Source organism: Apodemus sylvaticus, chromosome 6 (assembly GCF_947179515.1).
Source record: "Apodemus sylvaticus chromosome 6, mApoSyl1.1, whole genome shotgun sequence".
Taxonomy (NCBI): Eukaryota; Metazoa; Chordata; class Mammalia; order Rodentia; family Muridae; genus Apodemus; species Apodemus sylvaticus.
Genome location: NC_067477.1, coordinates 71254095 through 71272178, shown reverse-complemented (window position 1 = coordinate 71272178; position 18084 = coordinate 71254095). Strand labels below are relative to the sequence as shown.

General features: G+C 46.5%; 1 long non-coding RNA gene across 3 annotated transcripts in view; it reads right to left on the bottom strand.

The window, feature by feature from the left end:
* The window catches only part of LOC127687355 (uncharacterized), a 118648-nt gene that overhangs the window by 92949 nt on the left and 7615 nt on the right, over nucleotides 1-18084 (bottom strand). The window contains exon 1 of one of the 3 annotated variants that reach the window (XR_007978377.1): nucleotides 6639-6733. The exons of the other annotated variants lie outside the window; for them this stretch is intronic. This is a non-coding gene — a long non-coding RNA (uncharacterized LOC127687355). Of the gene's footprint in view, nucleotides 1-6638; nucleotides 6734-18084 lie in introns of those variants that run through there. 3 annotated transcript variants of the gene reach the window in all.

Here is an 18084-nt window from a genome sequence, read left to right as displayed (position 1 = left end):
CAATACCACTGGCAGCAAAGCTGACAAATGATTTTTCTACAAAAAGCAAGAGGCATCCATCACCCCATGACTGCGTGACCTGCATGAAGAGCAGCCAAGTTACAGACTCGAAAATATTCATGTGAGCAAGAAATAAACACAGACCCCAACACAGTAGCGTTCAGACCTGGAGCGATTATTTCTAAAATCAGAATTGTACTCAGAGTGCAGATGGTCACAGGCTCTCAGAGCACTGATTTCTCAGTGCCTTCACTGAGTCAGACTCAGAGAAAAAGAAAAATTCAGGTAAGACATCAAGGTTTCCTTTTTAAGAGTTTATGATCTCACAGGGGAAAACATCAAGTGAAAAGACATTTACAACAAACACACTGTTAGAAACATCAGTCATGGATTTTTTTTTTTTTTAGCTTCCCAAATCCCCCCCGCTATGCTTTGCAGAGGACCTTTCTCCATGTTTCTGCTATGTGTGTGTTTCTTGTCTCCATTAAATATCTTTCTCCAGTTGCTGAGAAAATAAATAAGTAGATAAATTCAGTAAAATAAGTAAAATTTAAAAATAAAATTAAGTAAAAAAGAAAAGTAAAAATAAGCAAAATTCAGTCACATGGTTCACCCAATAATATTAGATTAAAAAATAAAATGCCAAAGAAGGAAATTGATGAAGACACAAGAAAGTCAACAGATATCCCACACTCAGGGGCTGACAGAGCCAGTATTGTGAAAATGTCTACATTGTTTAGGGCTATGTTCAGATCAATGTAATCACCGTTACAACTCCAATGATAATTTTCACAGAACTAGAAAAACTCATCCTAAAATTTATATTAGGTCATCAAAGACCCCAAATAGCCAAATTGATCCTAAGTAGAAAGAGGCATGGTAGCAAAGCCAGTGAAGCAAACTGCAGTACAGTGCAGAGGCACGGGACAGAGCAGCATGAGCCTGGCACGGAACCGACATGGAGGTCACGGAACAGTAGCCAGGACCTGAGTCCACACTCACAGAACTGCCGTCCCCTGAGCCTTAACTTCTCAACAAAGGGAAGGAAGGTTGTATGCACACGTAAAAGGGTGAAGCTGGATCCCTGGCTCGAAGTCTGTACAAAAGTGAATTCAACCTGGATCAAAGCCCCAAGGGGTGAGAGTTGTCAAGCAGAACTGCACGAAATCAGCTGCTGCGTTCTCAGATATCGTTCCTTCAGACCGTGGCACCCAACACAAAACACCGGCTCTGCGATATTCTGCCGAGCTGTTCTCTACTTTATCCCATCCATTGCCACTACACGGTTTCCTGCGTTTCCTCATCTGGTGCTATCTCTTCTGCCAAACAACAAACTCCAGCATTACATAAGCCACACCATTTATTCTGACTCCATATCCAGGACTTAGCATCAATGCCCCCAGAGCGGAATGCATTTAACAAATACCTCTGAGCCAGACGGCGGTGGCGCAGGCCTTTAATCCCAACACTTGGGAGGCAGAGGCAGGTGGATTTCTGAGTTCGAGGCCCGTCTGGACCACAGAGTGAGTTCCAGGACCGTCTGGACTACAGAGTGAGTTCCAGGACAGCCAGGGTTACACAGAGAAACCCTGTCTCAGAAAACAAAAACAAACAAACAAAACAAAAAGAACCAAATACCTTTGAGTGGACAAGAAGTGAGATGTAAATTGGGCATCTCGCCTTTAATCCCAGCACTCGGGAGGCAGAGGCATGCGGGTCTCTGTGGGTTTGAGGTCTGGTATACACTGACTTCCAGGACAGCCAGAGCTACCCTGTCTCAAAAAGAAAAGAGAAAGAAAGGAAGGAAGGAAGGAAGGAAGGAAGGAAGGAAGGAAGGAAGGAAGGAAGGAAGGAAGGAAAGGAGTTAAAATGTATGAATTGTCTAAAATACGCATCACCTAAGATGTCGCTGCTCCAGTTTGTCTAAGAAGGTGAACTTAAGCAAGAACTTTGGAATCAAGGATGGCATGCCAACAGTCTGAGATGGTACCAACAAGAAGACACTGTCTTCTTCTGTTCAGAATACCACTATGAAGTAGAAACTATGAATACTTCATGTCACTGAAGTTCCTCACGGTGCTGGGAAGCCAGCGTTCTTTGTAATTTTTAGGGCATCAGGCACCAGTGTGTCCATTCTCACTCAGGAAGAGACAGATGGGAAACCCTGCACCCCATCTCCTTAACAACATGTCAACACTAATCACATTTACACACTGTTTATGTTGTGGATGAAAAGCTAAGGCATTCTGTATATTCAGAGATTGGGCCATATATCAAACTACGAAGCCTGTCACCACCCAGCTGTGACACCTGTGGTACAAGTCATCTTAGGCCCTCTCGTTAGCCATCTTATCTGCAAAACTGCAATGACACTTGGCAAAAGCTGCTCTGTGGGTCTGTGGGAGAGCTGAGGCATCTTGATGACCAACGTCTGCTCAAATTTAGAAAAGGACATGGACAGACCGCACTAGCCAGGGAAGGACGGAGGTGGGAGGAGAGGGTGCACCGATGCCCAGGTGAACTATGTGTCATTAGACCCTATGGTTCTGTACAGAACACCAAGATTTATGAGATGCTCCCTGGCGAAGATCTGATCATGAAGAGCCATCTTGGTTTCTGAGGCAGGGGGTGATTCTGTCCTGAGGGTGATTCTGTCCTGAGGGCTTCCACGCTGCGTCGTCTGTCAGCCATTATCCTCCTCCCGTGTCCTGGCAACACTTTCTTCTGCCTACATCCTTTAGGTACCATACACCTGTGCCCGGCTTCTCCACCCATCTGAACCTTAGGCCGATGATTATCAGTGTACTAGCAGCATAGGTTCAAGTGTGCTTTGAAGACATAAAATTATTTCACAGATAGGAATTATCATTAGCTGTTCTTAAAGCTGAATTTTGAGTTTAATGTCTTTTCTGGGCGCAACAGATCCAATATGGAAGTTTCCCTAGATGCAAAGTCATAGATGTTAGCCCACCCTGCTTTCTCTAAATACTAAAGATATCGTGATTGCTGAGAATGTCTTATCTGCAAACCAGAAATTCAACAGCAGAAACATTTCCTCTCAAGGTTACTGCAAGTACAAGAAATAATGTGGAAACCATGAATTGCCTGCCAGTACAGAGACACACTGACTAAATATTTGAACCTAGAATTAGTGGCCCAAAAGTTAAAAGAAGTAAATGAATTCCCAAACTCTGTATGCATGAGAATATTTTATGATTTTATGATGAAAACACTATAAAAATTATTTCAGACTGGCTTAAATGGCAGCAGTGAGACCCACTGGTTATGGTCGCTGAAAAGTCCCTGAGAAATGTGTTACACATCACTCACTAACGCTCTCCAGCTGCCCCTGCAGTGGTCTTGGCTGCTTCTACCTGGTAGGATAGCCTGTGTGGCTTCTCACTATGAACAAGAGTCTTCGTCTTTGGGGACCCTTGAATTTGTCACTGTCGCTGGGCAAATGCCATGCATTGGACGTTGTCACCATGGAGAGTGGAAGACACCACAAGAAAGGGTGGGGCGTATGCCACAGGGACACTTTGCCTTGACCACCATGGTGATTGACACATGCTTAGTAGATGACAGTACCTCCAAACCTTGTTGTTGGCCTGAGGGAAGCATGTGTCTCTAAATAAAATGTGTCTCTGAACTCTAGTTTCTAGTGTCTTAAGAAGCTCAGATACAAGAGAGCAGTGAGGGGCTGCCAGGGACCCTCTAAACAACTCAACAGGACTCCCAAGTGTAACTCTGCTCAGGAAGAAACCCCACAGTGCTCTGGACCATGGAGGAGCTGGTGAACCACCACAGTCACCAAGGAGACCATGACATCTTCTAAGAAGGAGATGCCTGGGCCCCTGTAGTGTTAAGTGTGATGTAGTCTTTCCTGTCAGTTCCTGTCAGTGAGTCAAACAGCGAAGCCTGAAGAAAACTTCTTTCCTTCTTTCTGTCTTTCTTTCTTTCTTTCTTTCTGTCTTTCTTTCTTTCTTTCTTTCTTTCTTTCCTTCCTTTCTTCCTTCCTTCTTCCTTCCTTTCTTTTAATTTATTTAAATTTCAAGTGTTATCCCCTTACCCGGTTTCCCCCTCCTGGAAATCCCCCTATCCCATCCCCTCTCCCCCTGCTTCTATGAAGGTGTTCCTCTACCCACTCACCCACTCCCTTCCTCGATTTCCCTACTCTGGGGCATCTATCAGATCTTCATAGGACCACAGACCTCTCTTCCCATTGATGCCTAACAAGGCCATCCTCTGCTACATATGTAGCTGGAGCCATGGGTCCCTCCATGTGTATTCCCTGGTTGGTAGCTGGGAGCTCTGGGGCTCTGGTTGGTTGATATTGTTGTTCTTCCTATGGGGATGAAAACCCCTTCAGTTCCTTCAGTCCTGTCCTTCAGCATAGGAATGGATACAGAACATGTGGTACATTTACACAATGGAGTACTATTCAGCTATTAAAAACGATGAATTCGTGAAATTCTTAGCCAAATGGATGGAACCAGAAACTATCATCCTGAGTGAGGTAACCCAATTACAAAAGAAAACACATGGTATTTTCTGCACTCATTGATAAGTGGATATTAGCCCAGAAGCCCTGAATACCCAAAATACAATTCACACACTGCATGAAGCTCAAGAAGGAAGACCAAAGTGTGAGTGCTTCAGTCCTTCTTAGAAGTGAGAACAAAATACTCACTGAAGAAAGCTTCTTAATGCTGGGAAAGTTCTAAAGGATGAAAGATCCTTCCAGGTTTTGTATCAAAACCTGAAGTCCTCTATCTCTATCAGTGTCACAAAAAACCTAGAGGAAAATAACACCAACAACAACAAAACCACTGGTGTAAAAGGGGCTGAACTTAGAAAGCAATACCCAAGAACTGAAGGAAAACCCAGAGGATTCTTACAGCTGAACGCATGAGTGCAATTTGCACAAGACCTGTTTTCGTCACGACAACTCCTTAGCCTGCTTCTTGGGCCAGCAAGGCCAAGGTTCTATAAAGCACAACAACGTCGTTTGTCTTCAGAAATACATCCAAGGCATGGAAACATCACTTACTGTAACTATTCCTCAGAAACGGAGGAAGGCCACAGACATGCCTGTGTTCCTTCCCACATGTGTTAGCATGCCAGGTTCCCCTCTTGTGGAACACCAGAATCACATGTGCCCATTCCCGTGTCACAAATCCACCACATAACCTTACTTCCAACCCCGACACATGCTATCTGAGGATGCATTGTCAGGTGTGTTGGATGATGGAGTACTGCATCTTGTAAAAGATACTTCCTCAACTGCATACTGTCTGAGAGCAGAGGATAGAGCTGGGTCAGAGGACTGAGCTCTGTCGCCCTGGATGGGAAACCCACTTGCTTTGGTCTCTGCTCTACACCAGTTTTCCTCCTGAGTGTGTCTGTGGCTCAGCAGTGGCCGTACACATCAATTGTTTTAAGAGCAAGAAAAACTGACTGATTTCAACCCAATGTGCTGTAGAGGGAGCCTGGCTATCTACCCTAGATAAGGTATTCATTCTAACCAGCTGGGACTGGAACAGTCAGTCACTGGGTGGATCTACCGCAAGGGAGTAAGGCAGCTGAAATCCTTCGGAGGCCTAGGGTGCACGCCACAGCTCCCCACCCCATCCCCGTAATAACAGCCAGAATGCAGTGGATTTATAAAACCACCCCAGAAATAGAAACCAGTAGACAAACGCAGATGAGGTTTTGACAGCTTCTCTCTCAGCTTGGCCCCGGTCACATGTTTTATGCATCCTCCTTCATTCAGCATAATTTCTCGATGCCCCATTTTAAAAACTGTCAGATAAAGACAATCGCATTGTCCTTGTAACTCACAAGGTTAGAGAATGGATAAACAGGTAGTAGATTAGAAAGCACTTTATCTAACGCTTGTGAGTCTTACCTTCATCCCCACTGTGTCTATGGAAGTACTTGCGAATGCAAGGATCATTTGTCAAAATAGTCGTCTACAGTCAATGCTCCTGGGCGCATGGGATCCAGGCTTTCCCCGTAGCTGTGACGCTGCCTGACAACCTACAGGCTACGAGGCACGTGTGAGACAGACACCATATGGGGCAGTGCCAAGGGCCAGCAAAAGGCAGAAAAGGAAAAGCGACACAAAAACCATGCCAGGCACGGTGTCACATCCCTCTAACTCAGCACTCCAGGAAGCTAAGGCAAGAAACTTCCATGAGTTCGAGGCCAGCCTGGGCTGTATAGCCAGATCTTATCTTAAACACACAACAAAAGTATAGCTACTGCCTAAAGGGAAACCGGAAAAAACATTGTGTCTTACATTTGTCACCTCCGTGTTTTTAGCGACTTTTAACTATGTCTAAGATTTAATTCAAGCTGCCCAAGATGCCACACATGTGCAGCCTCAGCACTGGGGAGGTGGAGAGAGCAAAAGCGCTCCTGATTGTCCTCGGCTATATTAGCAAACTTGAAGCCAGCTCTGCAACAAACGAACGAACAAACAAAAGAACCAAATAAACAAAAGTACATGGTCTTATTCAATGTCTAAGGCAATGCGTTTTTCTTTAAGGATTTGGGGCCTGACTTCTTTATCCCCTTATAAGGAGGCAAAAATAAACACCAAAGTTAACTTTAAAATAAAAATAGCCTGGGCTCACCTGTAGTCTCAGTTACTTGGGAAGTTCAGGCAGGATTGTTTATAGCCAGGAGTTTCAGACCATCCTAAGTAACATAGTGAGACTCTGTCTCTCAAACCGCCTGGAATAGAATTTAAATATAAATTAAATGAAGGTTACAAAGCTAACTCCACCAGCAAATGGTTGAAGGAATTCTATGAAAAACAAACATGTTTCAGCAAAGGCTCCAGCTGTCAAATGTGGTAACACATGAAGAGCTCCCTGCAGCTCAGCCAGGGAAACCCAGGCACCCACGGGTCCAGGCGGACATCACCGGCAGCGGGAGCAAGCACCTCCATAGACACAATCCAAAACAAATTTTTAGACAGAAGAAATCTTGTCCTTCCAGACAAAAACAGGAATGGGTCAGAACTTTCGTTTAGTTTTGTAAGGACATCAGTACACTCGAAGCCCTTTCATTATAAACTAACTCACCAGAGGGACCTTAGGCAGCCCTTAGTGGCCTATGCCCACACTGAGGCATCCACTGAATGCTGTGACCTGAGTTCTTATCTTTGTGTCTAGAATGGTATCTGCCAGGTCCTTGAAAGAACTGCGAAAAGTCATTTGTACTGCAGTGAGGAAGACTCCATAGCAGACTGTGTGTGTGTGTGTGTGTTTTGCTGGAAACTGAATTTAGGACTGAACTTACTAATCTGTCTATTATTATTCATTGAGTTTTAGATTTCGAGACCAGATTGCACTAAGTTGCCCAGGCTGGCCTTGAACTTGCAGCCCCCCCCCCTTACCTCATGTTCTTCAGTAGCCAAGATTACAGTCTTTATGACTAGACCTTCTAACTCCCCCTTCCAGCTACTAGAAACTGGAGTTCCTCGGAGAACTGGCTACTTCACCCCCAGACAGAAAAGCTTCAAGACAAGCATGGGACATTTTGTCCCACCAGACAAGGAAGCCATGAACTAGTCATGTCAGTATCTAAGGCTTCATGAACAAGCTAGGAGAGATGTCACAGGTCACAAATGGACTGGCTTGAAAACGATCAATCTGAAAGAAATGTAACAGCCAATCTGTTGACATCTGTGAGTTCATAATTATGGTCAAAATAGACAAAAACAAATTCAGTCACCTTTGACATATACAAGAGGATCTATTTTTTTTTCTTTTTACTATGGTAAAAACAACAACAGAAAACTGACTATCTTAGCCACCTTTAGGTTGGAAGCTCAGTGGCTTTAAGCACATGCACGTAACTGTGCGATTACACCTACCCATCTCCATTATCCCAAACAGCAGAGCAAACCCTTATGCAGTGAAGACTTTATAAATAAAACCCAAAAATAAGCATTCACCCTGCTGTTCCAACAGAATGCATACCTCTGAGTATGAACCAAATGAAGGGGTTCTCTTTTTCAAAGTAGTTGAGCTAATAAATGAAGAAGGAATACTAACATTAATTGTTTTACCATTTTAAAGGCTGGAGAGACGACGTCTCTGCAGTTAGCAGCACACACTCTTCTTGCAGTGGTTCCCAGCGCCCCCATCAGGCAGCTCATAACTGCCCCTGTGTGTCCAGCTTCATGGGATCAGATGCCCTCTTCTGGCCTCTGAGGACAGTGCAGTCACATGCACACACCTATGGGTCATTTGTTTACAGAGAGCAACAAAATTATCTGAATTTTTAATACCCCTAACAGTGTTAGACTATAACACTTTGTGGATAGGTTTATTTTGGGTTTGTTTGTTGGTTGGTTTGTTTGTTTGTTTGTTGAGACAGGGTATTGCTATGTAGTCCTGGCTGTTCTGGAACTCATCATGTAGACCAAGCTGGCCTCAGTCTCACAGAAATCTGCTGACCATGGCCTGAGAACTGGGATGAAAGGCTTGTGCCACCAGGACCAGTACTGCATACATTTTTTAAAAAGCAAAAACCACGCTGGAATGTTTAGCACTGTAAGTACAGTATATACGCCACATACACAAGGCCCAGCTCAGAGCCTGGAACTACAAAAAAGAAGGCTGGGACAATAGGTTTAGTATTTTATACATATTTTTTAAAAATTAGGAAAAAAAAAGAACCCAAATCTTACCAAACCTCCATAGTTAACTATCAAATTAATTTCATTTCACAGTTATAAAAATATGCTGAATATCACTATGAAAATATAATCAACAAAATACAGATTATGAGAAAAATTACCCAAAATATTATCCTGACCTTTTTAATTTAAAAAATGAGCATGACATAATAATGCACACCTATAATCCCAACAATCAGTAGACAGAGGCACGAAGCTAGCCTTGTCTGATTCACTCTCGCCTTGTCTGAATTCATTTAGAATTCAATTTAGCCAGGGCTGCATAGTGAGACCCTATCTCAAGGAAGAAAAAAAGGGTGGGGCTACAGAGATGGTTCAGTAATTAAGAGTACTAGCTACTTTTCCAGAGGACCTGGGTTCAATTCCCAGCACCCACATGGTGCCTCACAACTGTCTGTAACTTCAGTACAAGTGTTCTAATGTTCTTTTCTGGCTTCTATGCACACCAGGTAGGTGATACAGAGACATAAATGCAGGCAAAATATTCATAAATATATAAATAAAACATAAGAAAGAAAGAGAGAAAGAAAGAAAGAAAGAAAGAAAGAAAGAAAGAAAGAAAGAAAGAAAGAAAGAAAGAAAGAAAGAAAGAAAAAAAGAAAGAAAGAAAGAAAAAAGAAAGAAGGGAGGGAGGGAAGGAGGGAGGGAGGGAGGAAGGAAGGAAGGAAAGAAGAGAAGAAAGAACCTAGAATTACCACAAAAAAACCTAAGGTGGGGACGGTATACCCGAGTCCAGATTAATTTATTTATTCATTTATTTTTTTAGCCTAGTTAACCTAGCTATAGATGAGTATGGGGCACGGAAGTCACCACTATTACTGTACCAGACACCAGAGCAGCTTCAACCACCATGTGTGTTTGGCTTCTGTCTACTTGGTATGTTGAATTCCATCCTTTCATGTTCCTCTCTGTGCCTCTAAAACACAGCAGACTATTGCATCTTGCTTTATTTATTTATTTATTTATTTTTTGGTTTTTAGAGACAGGGTTTCTCTGTATAGCCCAGGCTGTCCTGGAACTCACTCTGTAGACCAGGCTGGCCTCAAACTCAGAAATCCGCCTGCCTCTGCCTCCCAAGTGCTGGGATTACAGGCGTGAGCCACCATGCTTGGCTTGCATCTTGCTTTTTAATCCAATAATCCAGTCTTTATCTTTCAATTAGAAAGCTAAGATCATCTAGATTCTCTGAGCTATTGCTAGAGATCTGAGTATTCACATATTTGGCTGTTGTCTATTGGTTGGATCATTACTTGTTTTTATTTATCCCCTATTAGATGTGGCCATTTCCTGGTTTCTCAAAATGAATACAATCGATCCTTTCATAAATTGCCTCTGCTCACTTGTGACACCATGACATTTATTCTTTCTTAGGCCAGTCCTGGCGGTCTGCACCTTTAATCCCAATACTTGGAAGGCAGAGGCAAGTGGATCTCTTTGAATTTGAAGCCATCCTGTTCTACATATGGAACTCTACGCCAGCTAGTGCTACACAGTGAAACCCTTTCTCAAAAACAATGACAAACAGAAGAAAAAAAAAGTTCCCTCCTGTGCTTTCACAATTAAGACTCTTTCTTCTTCCTCTGTGTTTTCTGTCAGGGTGGTCATGAAATGCCTTAGTTTGTGCTTGTCTTAAAAATCTCTCTATTCTCGATGACTCTGAAGGACAACTTCTCTGGGTGCAGCCAGTTGGTTGGCACGCACTCTCAGGTACTGAGCCGTACCACTCCATGCCTTCCTGGCTTTCAGTTGAAAAGAAACAGTGTTGCAAGAACCAGTGTTATTCTGGTGGCTTTTCCTTGGTGAGTTGGCATTTCTCCTTTCTAGCTTTCCCTAGATTGTGGTTTTGTTCTACAGATTTGGCATCTTGACTCTGATGTGTCTTGAAGAAGTTCTTCTCTGGTCATGTCTTGTTAGGATTCTATATGTTGTTTGGATGACCATTTGTTTTTAGAGATCTGAGAAAGTTTCTGTTATAATTTTACTGACTGGGTTTTTTATCCTGTAGTTTTTACTTCAGCTCCTCCTTCTACTCCTGGGTTCTTAGGTTCAGTCTTCATTGTGTCCCAGAGTTCTTGGTATTATTGCTATGCTCGCTTTTCCTTTGTTGCCATCTCAGTGCCTGTTATCTCCACCCTGTCCTTCAACAGTCTCTCCTCCTTTGTGAAGAAGAAGTCTTCGTGAAGAAGTTATTGGCAATGCTTTCCAGGATTTTTTTTTCCTTGAAATCACTGAGTTTTACATTTACAATATTTCTATTAAAAAATGTATTCTTTTGGGAGGGAGAGAGGGATCTGGGTGGGAGAGGGGAGGAGGAGGAAAAAGGGGGAGCAGGACCAGGTATGAGAAGAGACAGGAGAGGAGCTCAGAGGGCCAAGAGAATGAATAGAAATATGCAGCAGTGTGGGGTGGGGAATGGAAGTCCCTAGAAAGTCTCAGACACCAGGGATGTGCGAGGCTCCCAGGACTCAATGGGGAAGACATTAGCCAGAATGCCTAACAGCGGGGAGATGGGACCTGAAGAGACCTCCTGCAGGTAGGCTCAGCCCCCAGTTGAGGGATGGGGCCACCCACTCATCTCAAAATTTTTAACCCAGAATTGTTCCTGTCTAAAAGAAACACAGGAACAAAAACTGGAACAGAGACTGAAGGAAAGGCCATCCAGAGACCGCCCCACTATGTGACCCATCCCATCTGCAGACACCAAATAGGGACACTTTTGCTGATGCCAAGAAGTGCTTGCAGACAGTAGCCTGGTATAGCTGTCCTCTGAGAGGCTCTGCCAGCACCTGACTAAGGCAGATGCAGATACTCACAGCCAACCCTTGGACTGAGCCCAGGGACCCCAATGGAAGAGTGAGGGGAAAGACTGAAGGAGCTGAAGGAGATTGCAACCCCATAGGAAGAACAAGAGTATCAACTAACTGGACCCCCCCCCCCACGAGCTCCCAGAAACTAAAACACCAACCAAAGAGTACACATGGGTGGGTCCACGGCTCCAGCTGCATATGCAGCAGAGGATGGCCTTGTCTGGCATCAATGGGAAGGGGGTGCTTGGTCCTGTGGAGGCTGGATGCCCCAGAGAAGGGGGATGCTGGAGGGGTGAGCTGGGACTGGGTGGGTGGGTAGAGGAGCACCCTCTTAGAGGCAAAGGGGAGGGGGGAGGGGGCAGGGTGGGTTGCAGAGGGGAGACTGGGAAGGGAGACATTTGAAATGTAAATAAGTAAAATAATTTTTAAAAAAGAATGCACTTTCCCTAGATCTCAGTTTCTTTGCTGACTTTATCATCTCTATTCCTCAACTCTTCTCTGCATCTGAATTAATTGCCTTACTCCATTATCGTTTTTTTTGCGAATAAACTTTTGAGTTCATCCAGCATTCAGCTCATGTCAGACTCGCTGCATGTGGCAGCTGAGGCACCATGATAATATTTGGAGGAGTCATGCTGTTTACATGTTTATGTTCTTTGTGTGTCTGTGATGTGGTTTGTTTTGTGTGTGTGTGTGTGTGTGTGTGTGTGTATACTTTAAGTTGTGTGGTAGTTTGAATAAGAATGCCACAAACCTTGCTGGGTGATGGTGGCACTTATCTTTAATCGTGGCAGGCAGGGGTAGGGGCAGGGGCAGGGGCAGGGGCAGGGGCAGGGGCAGGTGGATCTCTGTGAGTTGGAGGGCAACCTGGTCTACAGAGTAAGTTCCAGGACATATAGGACTATTATACAGAGAAATTCTGTCGCAAAAAAATTTTTTAAATAAAATTGTGGCATTCACCCCACACCAAACTACATAAATATACTTTAAGTTGTATGGTGGTTTGAATAAGAATATCCCCCAAAGCTGGGCGGTGGTGGTGTACGCCTTTAATCCCAGTACTTGGGAGGCAGAGGTGGGCAGATTTCTGAGATCAAGGCCAGCCTGGTCTACAGAGTGAGTTCTAGGACAGCCAGGGCTACACAGAGAAACCCTGTCTCGGAAAGAAAAAAAAAGGAGAAAAAAAAAAGAATGTCCCCAAAGCTTTGAATGCTTAGCCAACAAGGAGTAACACTGCTTGAGAAGGATTGGGAGGTGTGGCCTCTTGGAGGAAGTGTGTCACTGGGGGTGGGCTTTAAGGTTTTAAACGCCTATGTCATATCTAGTCTCCCACCCTCCCTGCTGCATGTGCAACAGGATATAGAACTCTCAAATACTTCTCCAGCACCACTTCCACCTGCCACCATGCCCCCTGCCACCATGCCCCCTCCCCCGGTCACCACGCCCCCTGCCACCATGCCCCCTGCCACCATGCCCCCTGCCACCATGTCCCCCTGCCACCATGGCCCCTGCCACCATGCCCCCCTGCCACCATGCCCCCTGCCACCATACCCCCTGCCACCATGCCCCCTGCCACCATGTCCCCTGCCACCATGCCCCCCTGCCACCATGTCCCCTGCCACCATGCCCCCTGCCACCATGCCCCCCTGCCACCATGCCCCCCTGCCACCATGCCCCCTGCCACCATGTCCCCCTGCCACCATGCCCCCTGCCACCATGTCCCCCTGCCACCATGCCCCCCTGCCACCATGCCCCCCGGCCACCATGCCCTCCGGCCACCATGTCCCCCTGCCACCATGCCCCCCTGCCACCATGCCCTTCGGCCACCATGTCCCCTGCCACCATGCCCCCCTGCAACCATGTCCCCTGCCACCATGCCCCCCGGCCACCATGCCCTCCGGCCACCATGTCCCCCTGCCACCATGCCCCCCTGCCACCATGCCCTTCGGCCACCATGTCCCCTGCCACCATGCCCCCCGGCCACCATGCCCTCCAGCCACCATGCTCCCCTGCCCCCCTGCCCCCTGCCACCATGTCCCCCTGCCACCATGCCCCCTGCCACCATGTCCCCCTGCCACCATGCCCCCCTGCCACCATGCCCCCTGCCACCATGCCCTCCTGCCACCATGTCCCCCTGCCACCATGCCCCCCGCCACCATGCCTTCCGGCCACCATGTCCCCCTGCCACCATGCCCCCCTGCCACCATGCCCTTCGGCCACCATGCCCCCCTGCCACCATGTCCCCTGCCACCATGCCCCCCGGCCACCATGCCCTCCGGCCACCATGCTCCCCTGCCACCATGCCCCCTGCCACCATGCCCCCCTGCCACCATGCCCCCCTGCCACCATGTCCCCTGCCACCATGCCCCCTGCCACCATGTCCCCTGCCACCATGCCCCCTGCCACCATGTCCCCTGCCACCATGCCCCCTGCCACCATGTCCCCTGCCACCATGCCCCCTGCCACCATGCCCTCCGGCCACCATGCCCCCCTGCCACCATGTCCCCTGCTACCATGTCCCCCTGCCACCATGCCCCCCTGCCACCATGTCCCCCGGCCACCATGCCCTCCTGCCCCCCTGCCCCCTGCCCCTCTGCCCCCTGCCACCATGCCCCCCTGCCACCATGCCCCCCACCAACATGCCCCCTGCCACCATGCCCCCTGCCACCATGCTCCCTGCCACCATGTCCCCTGCCACCATACCCCCTGCCACCATGCCCTCCGGCCACCATGCCCCCTGCCACCATGCCCCCCGCCACCATGCCCCCTGCCACCATGCTCCCCTGCCCCCCTGCCCCCTGCCACCATGTCCCCTGCCACCATGCCCCCCGCCACCATGTCCCCCTGCCACCATGCCCCCCGCCACATGTCCCCTGCCACCATACCCCCCGCCACCATGCCCCCTGCCACCATGCCCCCTGCCACCATGTCCCCTGCCACCATGCCCCCTGCCACCATGTCCCCTGCCACCATGCCCCCTGCCACCATGCCCCCTGCCACCATGCCCCCTGCCACCATGTCCCCTGCCACCATGCCCTTTGGCCACCATGCCCCCCGCCACCATGCCCCCCGCCACCATGCCCCTCGCCACCATGCTCCCTGCCACCATGTCCCCTGCCACCATGCCCCCTGCCACCATGCCCTCCGGCCACCATGTCCCCCGGCCACCATGCCCCCTGCCACCATGCCCCCCTGCCACCATGCCCCCTGCCACCATGCCCCCTGCCACCATGCCCCCTGCCACCATGCCCCCTGCCATCATGCCCCCTGCAACCATGCCCCCTGCCACCATGCCCCCTGCCACCATGCCCTCCTGCCACCATGCCCCCTGCCACCATGCCCCCCTGCCACCATGCCACCATGCCATGATAATGGACTAAAGCCCCGAGACTGTAAGCCAGCCCCAGTTAAATACTTTCCTTTATAAAAGTTGCCTTAGTTGTGTGTCTCTTCTCAGCAATAGAATAGTGACTAAGGCAAGTTGGTTAATACCAATTGCTAAATCACCAATGATCATAAAAGTGAAAATGGCAAAAATAATGTAGAGTAATCTATGATATTAAAATCACTGAGGGTAGAGCCACCTATAACAGAGGCCACTGTGATCCCAGCACTTGGGATCCCAGCACAGGAGGATCAGAAGTCCAAGGCCAGCTTCATCTCTATATTGAGTCTGAGCCTGGGCTAATAAGACTCTGTCTCACTGGGCAGTAGGGATGCATACATTTAATTCCAGCACTCAGGACACAGAGGCAGACAGATCTCAGAGTTCAAGGTCAGCCCGGTGTACAGAGGGAGTTCCAGGACAACCAGAGCTACAGAGAGAATCCCTGTCTCAAAAAAAAACAAAAAACGACAACACCTCCCCCCCCAAAAAATGATCCTGTCTCAAAAACCAGCAATCCCCCAAAATTAATGAGGAGAGGAGTGGAGAAATATCAATAATCTACCCAACCCAAACATCACCTAACGAGACCTTAGGAAACAGCAGATCCTCTCTACAGCAGCCTTAAGAGAAAATGAACTCAACTCACCATACAAAGAGACAGTTACTACAGTAACCAACTATCTGTTGTCCCCAAGAAACAAACTTTGATAACAAAGATGTCCCAAAACTGAGTGTCAAGGTATACAAAATAAACCTCCCAAACAATCAGAAGCTGAAACTAGTCAGGAGTAGCTATTCTTATACCTGATAAAGACTTCAAACCAAAACTAGTCTACACTGGGAATTATAGGATTTTAGTTTCTTTTAAACCAACACAAGAAATATTATAAGAGCGTGCTTTTGTTTTAATCTCTGGGACAGGGACGTGGTGACTGCCCAAAGCGGCTGAGCATGATTTGCCTCCTGCTTTAGCGGGAGCATGGTTTTGCCAGCTGCAGATAGTTTCCGTGATTGTGCCATGTCTGGAATTCTGGGAATTTTACAAAAGGTCCATAAATTCAAGGGTCCCAAGAGGTGGGGGTCAGTGGTTATTGATCATTTAAGAAGGTTGGTTGTGGTTTGCTAGTAGTCGTGGTCAAAGAAGAAACAAAAAGAAATGAATTAGGTTCAGGGATTTTCCTAATTCCTCTCTCCCCTCTCCCCTTGTTTCTCTCCTATCTAGGGCAGGAAACTGGAGATAAAGGGTGGGAAAAAGAAGAACCCTCAAAGTAGCAAAGATCAGCTATACTATCCAGAGCAATAAATGAGGGAACCATATATTAATAAAGAAACAATCATTAAGCATTTATGAACATTGTAAATCTTTATACATCAAGTTTTGGGGCCTCCAATTTTCTAAAACAAACACTAAAGGCATAAAATGCCATGTAAGTCCAGAAGCAATTATAACAAGAGACTTCAGTCCCCACTCTCACATCTAGACAGTCTTCCATATTAAAACTCAGCAAAGAATTCTCAGGGCTAAATTACACCAGAGACCAACTGGACCTAACAAATACCTACAGAGCACTCCAGTGCACAGGTGGAGAGGGAATATACAGTCTTATCATCAATGCATCTCTAAACTGGCTGCATATGGGTAATAAAATGAAAAAAAAATTGAGAAAAACCCTGGTACTTACCCAGTCCATGGTGGACTAGAAGTAGGCATTAAGAGAAACTTTAGAAACTACAAATGCTTGTGACTAAACAATATACTTTGGTTTTTATTTTATTTGGTAGCTGTGTGTACATGATGTATAAAAAACAAATAAAAATTAAAAAAAAAAAAACCTGAAGTGCTGAATCTGAGACAGAGGAAAGTCCAGGAAGAGCATTCCAAACAGCAAGGACTTCCTGAGCTGCCCAATAGCACAGGACACAGCTCCAAGAATGTACAAACAGGATTACATGAAATCCAAATTCCAGCACAGCAAGTCAAATTAGCATCAATGTGAACAGACAGCCTACAGAACAGGAGAAACGAGTTTATCAGCCACACTTCAGACAGAAATTACTATCTAGATTATATACAGAATTTTGAGAATTTAACAGCAACCAAGAAAACTGCCAATCAGCACACGGGCAAATGTAGTGGACAGAAAATTCTCAAAAGAAAAAACACAAATGGCCAGTAAGTATTTGATGTTCTTGCCTTTGAGGAAATGTAAATCATAACTGATCTGAGAAACCATATCATTCTGGTTGGTTTATTATCAAGAAAACTGGCAAGACGAACGCTGGTGGAGAAAGACGTGCCTTCACCACAAGTATAAACTGCCACAGCTGTTCTGGAAATCAGCATGAGGGGTCTTCAAAAAATTAAAAATATAACAACCATAGGGCCTAGCTACTACTCCAAAGCATGTGCTCCACACCCTACCACAGAGGTCCCTGCATACCCATGAGTTACTACTGCATCATTCACAATAGCAAGGAGGTGGGGCCAGCTTAGATGCCCGGGCAACAGAGGAACAGATAATGAAAATGTATAAGCAATGGGATTTCATTCAGCTATAAAGAAAAGTGAAATTACAAAATATGTAAGAAAAATGGGTGAATTTGGAAAGTATATTAAGCAAGGTGACCCAGACTCATGTTCACTCTCACTGGCAGATAGATCTTTGTTGTGGACAGCCCTGGGCTTGTATTTTGATGCGATTTCCATTCCTCAGAGGCTGCAGATAAGGAGTTGCCTTGTGAACCTTTCAAATAAAGGCTTGAGCCAATGATTGGGCAGGAGAAAGGGGGAGGGGCTGAGGGTTTGGGGGGAGGAGAAAAGGATCATGGGAGGGGGAGGAGCTACGAGGGATGGAAAGAGGCTGCAGAGAGAGAAGCTTGTGGCCTGGAGAAACTGCAAGTTATATGGGATGATATAGATGGGAATAAAGCAGTGTAGTGGGAGATCTGCCCATTCTAGGCTTGTAGCTTGTATTGTTACTGATTGACTTGAGACTTCTTTTACTGGGTAATTGGGTTGGAAACAAAGTAGCAACAAAAGTTCATGGCTTTCCTTTTTTTAATATTTATTTATTTATTATATGTAACTACACTGTAGCTTCTTTAGACACCCCAGAAGAGGGCATCAGATCCCATTACAGATGGTTGTAAGCTACCATGTGGTTGCTGGGAACTGA